Source organism: Chroicocephalus ridibundus, chromosome 2, assembly GCF_963924245.1.
Source record: "Chroicocephalus ridibundus chromosome 2, bChrRid1.1, whole genome shotgun sequence".
NCBI lineage: Eukaryota > Metazoa > Chordata > Aves > Charadriiformes > Laridae > Chroicocephalus > Chroicocephalus ridibundus.
In genome coordinates this window covers 73,020,049-73,033,567 of record NC_086285.1, presented here as the reverse complement: position 1 = coordinate 73,033,567, position 13,519 = coordinate 73,020,049, and the positions used below count along the sequence as shown (strand labels likewise).

General features: G+C 42.0%; 1 protein-coding gene across 17 annotated transcripts in view; it reads left to right on the top strand.

The window, feature by feature from the left end:
* ATXN1 (ataxin 1) overlaps positions 1-13,519 on the top strand; it is a 384,505-nt gene that overhangs the window by 181,776 nt on the left and 189,210 nt on the right. For 13 of the 17 annotated variants that reach the window (XM_063325865.1, XM_063325863.1, XM_063325862.1 and 10 more), the window contains one exon: positions 11,794-11,892. The exons of the other annotated variants lie outside the window; for them this stretch is intronic. The gene's annotated coding sequence lies outside the window, so the exon portion shown is untranslated. The remainder of the gene's footprint in view (positions 1-11,793; positions 11,893-13,519) is intronic. 17 annotated transcript variants of the gene reach the window in all.

Below are 13,519 nucleotides of genomic sequence, written 5' to 3'. Positions count from 1 at the left end.
CGTCCTTCACTTGGTCCTTAAAATTTCTTATGGGCCGGTTCATTTCAGAGGGAGTTTAAGCAGGTGTTGTGGCCGCTGCTGGCAGACTACGGTTTCACTGATACACGGCTGTTATTTTCGTGGCGGTGGGGCTCGGAGGCACGTTTGGAGGGCGAGTAGGCAACCAGGGCCCGTTTGCAGAGTACGTGCTGGGGTTCAGATGTGCAGCTTCTGCCGGCTGCGCAGGGGAGCCCCGCGTCTCGTCTGCTGCGTGCGCGCTGCTCGGAAGCCTTGCCCTTTCAGCAGGGCTGTAATCGGACAGGACAACAGCCTTCCAAAGTGGTTCCGATGCCTTAAACTGGGACTCCTCCTCTCTGGCAGTCATTCAGCATGGGATTGCAGGCTCTTTGTTGCAGTTGTAGCTGCTGTTTTCCCCTCCTACCAGTAAAGTTTTCGCGTTTTAAAGTTTTTGCTTTACAGAGACCTGAACAGGTAAGTACCCAGACGTCAGCGTCTTTTCATCGCATGTTAAGTGTGTTGCCGTAGCTGGCTTAGGGCAGTTTTGTTACGTGCAAGTGCCCAGTTATTCAGAGCCGGCGGGGAGCTGAGACACTCTGACAGGCTCAGAGGTCCTTTGTGGAGAGCCTGTATTCAGTCTTTGGACAATTTGTGTTCTTGGATGGGCATGGAAAATAAGAGCTTTTGTGGCGTGTGTAAGTGGGGTTTACTCTGTAGCTGGGCTTTTTTTTTGCTGTTTTTTTTTCTCTTCTTCTTCTTCTGTTGTTTGAGAAAGGCTGTGGTGTGTGATGTGTCAATACTGACCTGGGTCATCTCTTAACTTCAGTTCAGGACTTCAAAAGAAATCGTGGTTACTACTGAGAGCAAAGCTGTTCACCTGTCAACATAAGTGTATAAACCCTGTGTGTTTGTACCTCAGCCAAAACACTGAGAAGCTTTGGCCCTGGACAAAGAGCCTGCTACGAGCCTTCATGTAGGGTTCACCTCACCTAGCTAGTGCTATGTCAACTGGAGTCTGTCATACTGTTTCTGGCCCTGCTTCTGCAGAGCAGAGTGCTCCAGGGTCTCAGAGCAAGTTCTCCTCAGCAGGGCTATATCTTACATGGGCAAGCGGTTGGAAATTCAGGGGGCAGCGGTGGTAGAACCATTTTGCAAATGCCTGCCCATCGTGTGGTTCGGCTTCCAGGTGCCTGGGGAGGCTCGAAGTAGATGGAGTAAATCAGGAGGAGTCCTGGATGGGCAAGAGAAGGAATAATCACATTTTGATGTAAAAGCTCAGGGCAACATTCCTTCAGTGAGACCTTTCAACTAGGGCATGAAGCAATTCTCACGTTTTACCGACATTGCTCCTAAAAACTGTTAATATTGGTCCCCTTAACAACTGATTTCTGCAGAAAGGAAAATAATTACTTTTAGAGCTGATTCTTGATCAGTGCAGTTTGGTGGGCCTAATACTAGCATCCTTCCAGGAGCAGGAAGGAGAAGGAAGACTCGGGCTCATTTTAGAAAGATGCATAAAGTTGTGTTGGTGGATTGGTTAAACTAAGCCAAGTTTTGTGTTTTGCTCCTAGTACATGTTCTCAGAATATACCATAATGGGTATTTTGAAACAGCTTCGGCTTATGTTGTGAATGTGAATTAGTTAACATTAGTATGAATTGCATGTTGTCGAATGGAACTTGTTTTTCTGTGTCTTCTGTCATGCTCAAGGTACTTCAAAGGCTTTAAAATAATGAGTTCAGCTACAATAGTGCGATGGCTCCATAGACAAACGTAGCTGTCCTTCTGGGTGCAACAAGAGATCAAATTCAAGGGTGGTTTTGCAGATTGGAGTGGGAAGAATACCGATCGTGATGTTAGTATTACTCCTGTTATTTTTTAAAAAGCATTTCTGGCAGACTGCTTATTTTGGCAGCCTGGATTTTGCTGTTTATTACTTCATTTATAACTCTCAATGCAGTGTAAACAGAATGATGAAAAATCTCAGGGCACGTTATTCATGAGCTGTTGTTTAAACCTCATTGTTGCATTTCTAGCCCTGATTATTTCACATCATGACATACTACATGAAATAGCTGGTAGTCCTTGATTTCCTGAAACAAAACCAAAGCTTCCTTTTATGACCTGGCAAAAGCACATTGTAGCAAAGCAGGTAAACCCACTTTCAGCCTAAGATGGTAGGATCCTGTTGATTTGTGTGAAAAATGAGGGTTCCGTTAGTTGTCTGCAGGTCTCTGGAGGAGAGGGAGGTGCCTTGTGTTGCTCAAAAACAATTCCTTTCAGCTGGCTGGAGAGAAGTATGGATAGCATCCAACATACAGATGTCCCAAAGTACAAGGATTATAATGGAAATGTTGATGACCTGTCAGTATAGAGATATTAGCAAGCAATTATATAATTCGGAGTTGTTGACTACTGTAGACGTTGTTTTAGGCCCTGTTCCCACTGGCGTTCCTCCTGTTGACTTTGGGAGTGTTGGGATCAGACCCCTTTGGCTCAAATTTGGAGTGAAGTTAATGAAGACTGAAAGAAGCATGCGCATTCTGAAGTCAGGCGCCAGTTTCAGAGGGGAGAACAGTGGAAGTTACAGACCTGCACAATGATACTGAAGTACTTTATAGCATGATCAAGCCATACACTGAAAATAAAGCTTTCTTTGAGCTACTTGGGGTATTTCATCTTGGTCTGTGTAGCTTGTAGTGTTGTCTGATAATGGAATACTCAACATGGGTTTTGTGCGTTCCTCATAAAGCTGTTCTTTGACAAAGAGAAAAATGTATCTATCTAATCAACATGCACCTTTGTGTATACAGCAATAGTCATTCATTATTTTCAGTTTGTGCTGTTATATGAAAACTTCTCCAAAACTTTGGCAGCTTGGTAGGAAGGAGTGGCAGTTCTGTGCATTCTCAGCTGTGCAGCTCTAATGTATGTTGCTTTTAAAGACACCTACATGTTATAATAAAAATACCCCTTATAGCCAACGATGTAACCACAGTATAGATAATTACAAAAGAAAGAGATTCAACTGAGTACTGAAACAGGAAAAAAAAAAAGGCAAAAACGAAAGATTCTTTTTTTAAGAGCAGTAGAAATGATAAAGGAAAGAAATACTATTCCATAAATACAAGGGAAAAAACCCAAACCTCGGTTCACTATATTTTAAAGTTGCTATCAGTTAGGGAATAGATGTGGAACAAAAGTCTGAAATAATAAATACTGTAAATTCAGTTGATATTCAGGGCTCATTTGTGCTCCGGCAAAAGAATAAATGTGTAGCTGTGCTAAAAACAACAAAAGCCAATTTGGGGAAATGTATGAGTACTGCTAGAAAAGCTGAACTGTACATCTCTATGTAAAATTGCATGTGACTGGTGTAAGTGCTGTTCTGTCACGGCTGGGGCTGCTGAAATTGTAAGCAGGTAGCAAAAAATTTACTGTTTAATATTTCACGGATAATAATTGTTCTGAATGCTTTAAATAGCACAGGAAATGTAGTGTCACAAACTTGACATTTAAATATTAATATTGATACTGAAACAGCCTCACCACAAAGAATGCCAGGACTGCAGGAGGAAGGGCAGCATTTTGATCAGATAAAGACAGAAAAGTTTTAAAGCCTTTCAGATAGGTTGAAAGAATGCCTTATGAAATCTGGGGCAAAACTACCTTTCAGGATTCGACACTTCATATCCAGTTTTGGGAATATCCCTATAGAGGTAAAGTTGGAAGCAAAGAGATTATTTTCTGTCATTTCTGTCTTCCCCCTTCCTCCCCCATTTGCTATTTGTTGAAGACTGTCTCAAAAAGATTAATAGCACAGGGCTACAGAGTGTTTTGGATTCACATGTACAAATGTATGAGTATATCTGGGTTCAAGAAAAGACGCATGGGGATGTATAGTTTTTACTGTCCATTCTCAAACTTGCTTGAGATATATTGTAAGTTACCTTCTGTAATGTCAAGATTTGGCTATGGGTTACTTTAATAAAGAGAGACCTTTCTTTTCTAACCATAAAGTGGGGTTGACTTTTCCCTTTTTTTTTTTTTTTTTTTTTTAACAAGCAAGCTTGGTCTCCCCATGGCTGTGTGCAGATGTTCTGTGTGCACAGTCCCTTACTGTAAGTTCATTATAGCTTGCCTGGTTCTTATAAAAGTGAGATCAGGAGAACACAGCACTTCACATACAAATACACAGTAAGTTGCAGCCTGCCTACATGATGGAGCCCAAGGGCCGTTGCCTCTTTGCGTTCGCAGTGTAACAAACTTCATCCAAAGAGGATGTAAAGTAAAGGTGGAGACCGGTGAAAAATCGCTAATGATAACTGCACTTCGCAAACAGAAGAGGCCAGTCAAAGCCAAGCCCACCGTAGGATTTCTGTTCTGTCGCTCCGGTGTAGTGTGGCGGTGTTGTGGATGGTACCCTGCTGCTGATAAAGCTCTTGATAGCTTTTGGCAATTACGTTGTTACATACATGATTTGGTAAATCGCTTAGCTGGTGATAGTGCTGATAGATAGGTACACTGCTTTCCAGAATTCCTTATCACGGGACAGGTAGAGCACATTTTTGGCATTGTACTGCCGGTGTAAGTTGTGCCAGTTTGATTCTAGCTGTTTAGCTATGTGCAAGCTAGTTAAAGGACGGTGGTTTTTTTTTTTTGGGGGGGGGGGGTGGGAGGGGGGCAGACAGGAAGGGAAAGTTTGTCAGCCTCCTTTCTGAAAGTGTTTTGGTGCTTGTGACTTCTTTTTCCCTTCAAAAATATATCTTGCACTTTCAGACTCTCTTATTTTCTGATGTGATTAATAGTAGCTTTTATCTTTAGAACGCAAATGCAATTTTAGCATACTTTTGCACTGTATAATACTCCTCTCTGCGCAAACTGCTTACCAGCCAATTTAAAAAGATAGATATGTATTTAAAAAAACAAACGAACAAACCCAAAATACAGTTTATCTTCTGAAATACTGATATACTGGTAGTTGTAGGTGCTGCAACGTATTTATGCCAGAGTGGCACCATTCTGCTTTGCCAAGCGTAAGCAGCTCCCTTTAGCTGTGTGTCACCCACTGTGAGGAGGAGGAGAAATCGGGCAGGTCGCTAGAACCACGGCAATGCCTTTGTCTCTCAGCGGTGGTAGCCGACACAGGTACAGCCCCTCTCAGGTACCTTTTGCAGGGGCATGCTGGAGAATCCCGGATCCTTGACAGTCGTCAGCATTGCTGTCCAAAGGGTGAAACAACAGCACTTAGATTAAGAAATGCAAATACCCGCCGCTGCTGCTGTGCATATACAAACCGGGCAGACTCCTGACCCTCGGGTGATGCCAGTGGTGTTTCAGCCTGCCTGAGTTTTTGAACTCATTAGGGAAAATCTCATTTTCACTAAGGAGACCTGGACAAGATAGTTACACGTGGAGATCTTACTCTCCAGGGCTGTGCTGTTTGTGAGGTGATTCACAGCACGTACAGAGCGGATGGAAAATGTTGCCCTGGAAGCATTCCAGTTTGTTATTATTTTGAAGTCATTTTGCCCGGGCACAAATGCTGATGATTGTACAGAGAGCCTCTCGAGCTACAAAGAGTGGAAGGTGAATCTCTCACACCTCAGGTTAGGTTGTAACTAGTAAATGACATTTTATTTTGTGGCCAGCTATTCACCTGACTATCCAGACCTCTGTTCTAAATAAAAACCAAGAAAATAAAATACTCAGGAGACCTTGGCCTGCTACAAGATGGGTAGCTGTTGCGGATGATTATATAGATCTATTTCACTGCCTGTTCTGAACGCTGAGATTTAGAAAAGCATCTTGATTTTGAACTACCCAGAAACACAGCCCAAACTGGGAGTAATCGTACCGATACTGATTACTTTTTTTTTTTTTTTACATCCCGTACTTGCTCTCTTTCTTCAACCGTTTCCCAAAGTATCAGCTACATCTGCTGTCAGTGGTAGGATAATAGTTTACATGAATCTTTCGTCTTTTTTAATACTCTGGTATAGTTGCTCTTAGGGACACAGAAGTAAATTGTTAAGATAACATTAATCTTCTGATTTCGTGTCTGAACCTGCTCCCTTGATGTTAGTGCAAATTAATGGAATTAGGATCAGGCCTTTAAAGAATAAGATTAATAAAAAAACCCCTAAACCCCAACAGTAGTATCTTAGAGATGACCAACTTAAAAATATGAATGAAAAATTGTGACATACGCCTAATCCTCAGCTAATTTTCATGGTGAATGGAATAATCTTCCATGGAGTTGTGAGTGGCCAATGTATTATTGTACATCAGGGCCCTATTAATCCATAGATTATTGACAGAGCATATGGTACCTGCTCCGAAGCATGCTGTATACACAACATGCTTTTATCTTTGTGTTATTGTTTGAAACTACATTCTAATGTGTCACTGGGGATATATGTAGTCTTGGAAAAGCTGTTTGCACTGTGGAATTTGCTAGTAATATGGTATGTGGCCAGGATGTACACTAGATATTCAAATTACGTATGCTGCAGAATTTGTGAATTTGCATTTTAAAATACTTGTCATTTCTGGAAATACCCCAGGGTGTAACTGTCCACAACTTCCCTTTACTAAGTAATTATTAAATATTTGCTTTCAAAGCTGAATCATTAGCCAGCTGGGGAGTGGGTTTCCCAGCTAGTGGTTTTAAAACCTTACAGTCAGGACTGTGACCCAGAAAGTTTTCTTAATCTTAACATTATTGCAGTCCTGTTCATTAATACACGTGAAGTACCGAAGCCTGTTAGCCAAATGCCCTGCCTCCCCCAGTGCAGTTTATTACCCTGCCTTTTAGAAAAAGTGGTAGCTAGGGAGACACGCATGTGAAATCACAGCGTAATTTAGTTTAATCTGGATATATTTCACCTGGCATCAGTTGCCCAAGGAGAAAAAAGCCATTTGTGCCTCTAGGCAGAGCCAGATGTGAACCCTTGGGAGTAGGGCTTCAAACCCTGCAAGAGTTGATTGATGTCTGTCCTTCCCGGGGGGACATTTCGGAGACTGGGTTATGGGAGCACCTAGGCATCTTGTGTCTGAAAGTGTGAAAGGTGGGGCCTCTGAGGGATGGGGCACGTTTTTCCCGTGCTCCGTGCTGCCGCAGGGTCAGGTTTATCCCGAGGGTGAGCGCTTGCGGGTGCCTGGTGTGCCGGTGGTGCAGCCGAGGCGTGGGGTAGAAAAAGGGATGAGGCATGTGGGGGCTGCCTGCACTCCTTCTGTAAAGTTTCAGGATACCCAGAAAATATTAAGGCAAGTAATTGCTAAGCCTGGAGGTTTTTTAAATACACCCCAAATCTTGCGTAATGTCTATAACCCACATTTTTCCATCCCTTAGGAACGTTGCCCCTTCGGGGTGACTGGACACAGCACGGTCTTATGGACACAGCAGTGCCGCACCCCACGGGCTTAACTGGGGGGAACATGCACACCGTTGCCATCTTCACGGGAGGTTGGGTACTGCAAAGCAGTGTTGGTTACGTTGGTTAATTGCTTTGCAATGTAACGGTGGTTTTTAGTTTGTTCTCTGTGGTGGCAATAGTGACCCAGTGACTGTGGTCTGTGAATCAGTTGACTGCCTCCGAGGGGCAGTGGCTCGGGAAAGCAAGCTGGCTCTCAGCCGGCGCCCAGTTGCTCTGTGGAGGGCTTCACTTTTACTGGGAAAACTTCAGGGAGCGTGCAAATGGAAAAAAGACTGGAAGCCTGCTCAGCCTTTCCGCAGGTTAAGTGAGATCACAAAGTTACCTTTTTGGTGTGCTGAGTTTTTTTGTAGATTATTAATTATATTTTTTTTCCTTTTTCACATTATTTCTCCTGCTTCTTTTCTGTGCATTCTCAGTCGATTGATATCTCTGCCTTTCTCTTTGAATATACCTGCAGGTTTTTTTGATAGCCAAAATTCTTTCTTGATCTAATAAGATAATTAAACTTTCTGACTTTGAAAACATGGTAGGGTAGCTTAGTGAATTTATTTTAAAATTAACGTTTAACATACAACAACTTCTGTAAAGTTACCAAACATTCTGTGAGCAGTGTTGTAGTTACGGCTGTTTTCAGAGAACTTGAGTGTTTGCTGAAACAATCATCCTTTGGAGTAAAATATTTTCTGTTTGTTTTCATTATGATAGGGAATAAATTGTTACTGTCAGTGTATCTGAGAGTCCATCCATTCGTCAGACCTTGTAGTAAATGATAATAGTCCCCTGGCCATTTTTGAGATACTGAAGTGTGGAAGTGAAAAATCCCTCATTTCATTATTTAGATATATGCAAATAATCGTTTTTTTCCTTTTTTGTGCTTTCTCTGACAACTTTTTAAAAAATTCCACTGCACCCCCAGTAGATGGGCCCGAAAGAAGAGAAACCAGTCCTGAAAGTTCAGCCTGGTTCATATCTGAGCGTGCTGCCTCTCTTGCTGCGTCGCCAATTCACAGCACCCCACTGACATGATAACGCAGAATGAGCTTGCGGACTCATCTGCAACTTTGCTTAATCTTGAACAGTCAGAGTGGAAAAATGCTCTTCAGCGGGAGGTTTGATGCTTAGAAAAGTCAGAGATGGAGCACAGAGTTGTGCTGCGTATGGGAGTAAATTCTCGCTTGGATGGGGATGGCGTTGCTCCTGTCCCACACCTGTCGGTGCCATGGTGCGGGGTACCACAGGAGGAGCAGCAGGTCCTGCCCACGGGGCAGGTTGCTGCCTGCCCTTCCTAGCTGTGCTCCCCTGATGCTTTGGTGGGCTTTGCCCACGCGTGGTGGCAGGGAGGTGCCCGCCGGGGGGTTCGCTCAGCAATGTTCTTCGTGATAGGACTCATGGAGCCTTGCTGGAGTTAAAGCGCACTGTGTAATTAGTATCATTTTAGCTTCCAGTCGCCTGTAATAGTACCAGGAGGCTGTTTCTGCTTTGCATAACTTACTAGAAAAGATATTTTTACTTTTCTACATGTACGCCTTATATAGAAGAACACATATTGTGGCTTTTTGTCAGGAGACAGCATGAACTGTATTTTCCAGTGTCACGACCAGCAGATGTGAAATCTGCATCAAAATGCTTTTCCCGCGCATCCTTTAGGCCGACTACGGAGAAGTACTGCTGGGTGGGCAGGCTGCTCATACCTGAGCTGGGGGCAAATGCCTATGCTGTTTCCCACTGGCGTCAAGGGAGTTTTTTCCACTGAGTATATTAGTAGTTGGACTGGGGAAGCGATCTGAGAAATCTTCCAGCCTGAAGGATGTGAAGTAGGAACGAATGGGAGGAACCCTAAGTGGTATGAGGGAAGCAGTAGGCTAGGAGAAGGAGAGTCCAGTAAAATCAACTAATAAAACACACCCATAAAACTGCAGGACCTTAAGGTTTAAAGAGTAGCTCCACGCTTACATGCTTGGCACAACTTTAATTTTTAATTTGCCTCCTTGTTTCAGGCTTCCTCCTGTCAGAGAGGTGGTCTGTGTGCCTGCTCTCTGCAGCTGGAGAGCCCCTGATCTGGTCATGCCAGCAGTGGCTGAGGGCCTATAGCCAAGGGACATAACAGGGCCTTCGCTGTAGTGGTCATTGCTCTTGGGTGGGTGTGCTTGGCTGGTTTTCCAGATCATAGACTTCAGGCAGTAGGACATTAGAAATATTATAGGCTATTAAATATAATGTTGGAGCATTTGGCTGCACTAACTGCTGCTTTTCATAGAGTTCAGATTTGATATTTTTGGGACTGAGAGGGTTTGGATGTAAACTTTGTTAATTTGGTTTTGAAAAAGGAAGTCCTTGCATGCTTTGAAGGAAAAAAAAAAATGGAGACAGAACTGCAAGTCTCTTCCTTAAATCAAAGTTTTCTGCCTGAAATGGGAACAACTCAGCAGAACAGTTTAAGTAAACATGGCCATAAGTGCTTATCTGAAACACTGGCATCCTCTGTTCTTACTGTGTTACTTTTTTGTGGTATCCTGGCGTCTCTCAGTCACTGATGTTTTTGTTCTCACAGCACCTCCTTCGCAGGCATATACTTTTACGTCCATAGTTGCCAACAAGATTTGAGGCTGCATCCGAAGAGCTCGCTTCAGGAGTGTAGGTTTTCCACACCTCTGTAGAGGAGATTTTTGAATTGCTGTCTGAAAGGTCTTTCCCCCTCCAGCCCCCACTTTCTCCCTTATCTCCATTGTGGCTTCTTCATTTATTATTGGGCAGAAAACAGGCAGCTGTTCCTGAGTCATCTCAAGTTAGTGTTCAGCACAGAACGGGATAAAATCTAGGCCAGAGATGGCAAGTGACTGGCGATGTCCAGTTGTAGCTGATGTGGGGGGTCAGTACACACACAAGGAGGATTGCTGAAAATTGCATATATGTGTGCGAGAGGGCGAAGAATTAGGTACTGTCCTCTAAAGCCAGTGCCTGAGCGTGGGATCATGTTTCTTCTACTTGGTAGAAAAAATGCACCATATTGTGAGAATGGCTTAGTGATACCTCACAGTACCGCTTGGGTGGTTTGGCCTGCGTGTGTTAAAATACTGTAGATTCATACTGTGTCTCTTATTCCAGGGTGCGCTGCCACATGTAAGTAACTTTTGTGCACATAAGTGCTTCCACTGTACCGTTGCTTGAAACGTCACTATTAACAATAATTTTTATTTAAATTAGTATTTTTCTCTTACGACCAGCTTCTAAAGGACCAATTTCTTTTAATTAGTCCATGGAACAACAAGCAAAAATGTTTTATTATCCTACAGAATGTAAGATAGTAATTTATTTGATAGGTGTAGTAAAGTAAAAAAAAATCTGTGCTATTTGATAGAGTACTTCTGTATGTTCCTGTAGCATGTTCTTTAAAGTAATGGAAGAATAAGAAATGAGAAGTGAGAGAACCTTGTTGGGGTTTTTTATGAGGATTAATGTCTCTATACATTTGTGAGGCTTTAGTATATGTTTTTCCTCTTTTTGGCTATGTTAGGGGGAATAAAATCAATCAAAGAAAGAAAAAGAAGACTGTGCCTCTCTCTCTGCCAGTTCTGTCATGCTTCAGACAATAGTGCATTAGGACATGGGAAGTGATCTCAGCCATATTTTTAGTGGTATTTTTAAAAATGATACTTCTTGGTGAAATAGTCTCCAAAACTGCAAAGCTGGTATACATGCAGATGTAAGTCTATTATTGCACTGCCAGTGTCAATCTAGCATGTAAAGAGCTTCACAACTGTTTGGATCTGCTCTTCTTTCATAATGGGCTGCAACTTGTTTACTAATGCTTGAAAGCATGTACACATCAAATAAATCTCTGGTATTTGGGCCATAGTGTACCAGCATTATGCAAAGGGAAGATTAACCACACTCTATATTAAGCTAGCTACTCTTGATTGCTAGCTATACTAAACCAACCAAACCATCAAAGAACAAAATTAGTGGAAGGGTTCCTCAGACAATAGATTTATTTCCATGTTTATTTGCGTTATTGTTAAGAAAAGGGCAATCAGAGGAGCAAATCTCCTTGGGGCTCAGGGCATTATAAATTAATCATGAGACGCGAAGTGAGCTTTTGGGTGTGGAAAACTAGCAACAGATGCAAATGCTGTATCGCTGCATCCTATGGTGCGTATGGTGTTGCTGCAACAGCTGAGAGACAATACGTGCGCTTTGACTGCTGGTGCTGTTAATAGATAGTCTTTAGCAAACATTATATTGGCAAATCTGACACAGAATGAATTTGCAACAGTGACTCAAAAGACTTTCCTAACGCGAAGCATCTTTATTGCATATCATTTTAGCTCTTTCCTGTTTTTACTCTGCTCTCTTTCAGCAAAAAGGTCAAGAAAAGCAGTAGCTCAGTGGCTGAATTTTTCAGAAGTGCTTTACAGCAGGGAAAGTGGGGAAACCTCTTAACGTGGTGTCTTACTCAGTAAGTTAAGCCTTTTTTCTGCAGTTAATTTATTTTACCTACTTTTTTTTTTTTTTTTTAATCTTACGTATCAGATTAATTAAAGTTACTTTTAAGGTATCTCTAGGCAGGTGTGGAACTCCTCATCCCCCCCTCAGCTTTTCCCCTCCCCCAGAGGGTAGCCTTTGCCGTATGAAACCTGTCAGCCCACCTTGCATTGAGTCAACTGTGTATTTTCATAACATGACTGTCCATCTGCACTGAAAGTGCTTGGTTGCCGTATTCAGGTTTGCAGAATTACAATATAGAGTGTGTGCCCTTTTCTTCTTCACTTTCCCTGCACACATGTGTGCATGCACCCACGCACTTGAACAATGCTCTCCCTTTGTCATTGCACTCTGAAAGCCACCATCTGCATTAATAAGAGATTTTTCAAAGCCCAAACCAGGAGTTTTTGGGCTTTCCCTAAAGCAGTAAGATACGCATATTTGATACTTCTGTCACTATCACTATAAGGAATTAAAAAAAGAGAGATCCCTTACTTTATGGTAACAGATAGAAATGGAGGCATACAGGAAGATTTTCTTGATGTAGCTAGAGCTTCAGCTAGTGCTGGTGCCTTACTGTTGGTTCAGACTGAAGGTCAGAGCCTTAAAAAGTTAAGTGCTGAATATTCAAACTTAACTTTTTATAGCATTAAATTAGGATGGCTTATACGTTTAACTAGCCTTAAGGGTGCTAAGTATTTCCAGCTGAGGCCAAAAGGACTTTTATCTGGTCAGCAATTCTTGTGATTGGGCCTGATACTACTTACTGTAATTTTGTTGCACACATGATATTGCTGCATTTTTTGCAGGTATGAATTTCTTTGCTCACATCTTTTCATGCCTCATTTGCTAACCCTTCTGTTCTGCAAAATTGGCAGGATGACAGCAGGCAACTCCCTCATCCTTTTGTGTTAGACCTAATCCTCAGGGTTCTTTCTGATGTGTCTCCAGAAATATGCATTTCAGTTTAGGCTGAATGCTGGTTTGATTTGTAATGCTAAAATGTGGACAGTGCAGATCGCTTTCTGAGTATTTTCTGTCTCTTAAAAAGAAATTGTTGTAGAGGTGTACGTGAATAGTTCTGGAGTTTTAAGCTCTCTGTCACATAAAAAATGTTTTAAAAATATAGAGGTACTTTGGCACACGCCTAAGTACTTTGCTGAATCTCTGTGTTTGGCTTCGTTTAGCATACTTGGAGCTTTACAAATAACAATTGGATGAATGGTCATTTAACAGGTTGTGGTATTTTAGTGCTCCGAATTGTGTTTTTCTGCTTTGGCGTGATAGACAGATCTTTATTTTGATTTCAGATTATATGGCTTGGTTTTACTTCAGTCTTTTTTTACTTAACGTATGATTTAATTAAAATTTTTGTAACAGTGATTGATAGTTGCTTTATTTGATACCTGTTTATAGGCATTTATTCATTACTTTTTCAGTATACTGATATTTGTCAGAAGAGAATGATATTATTTCTTTTGTCAATGAAAATGAGGCTATAAATTACTGTAATTCTGGGGTACGTTTCTAGTATGAGCAAACAGTATTCCCTTGGTGAGTTTTCCGCCATGGAAAACTAGGTTATGCATAATATATTTTAG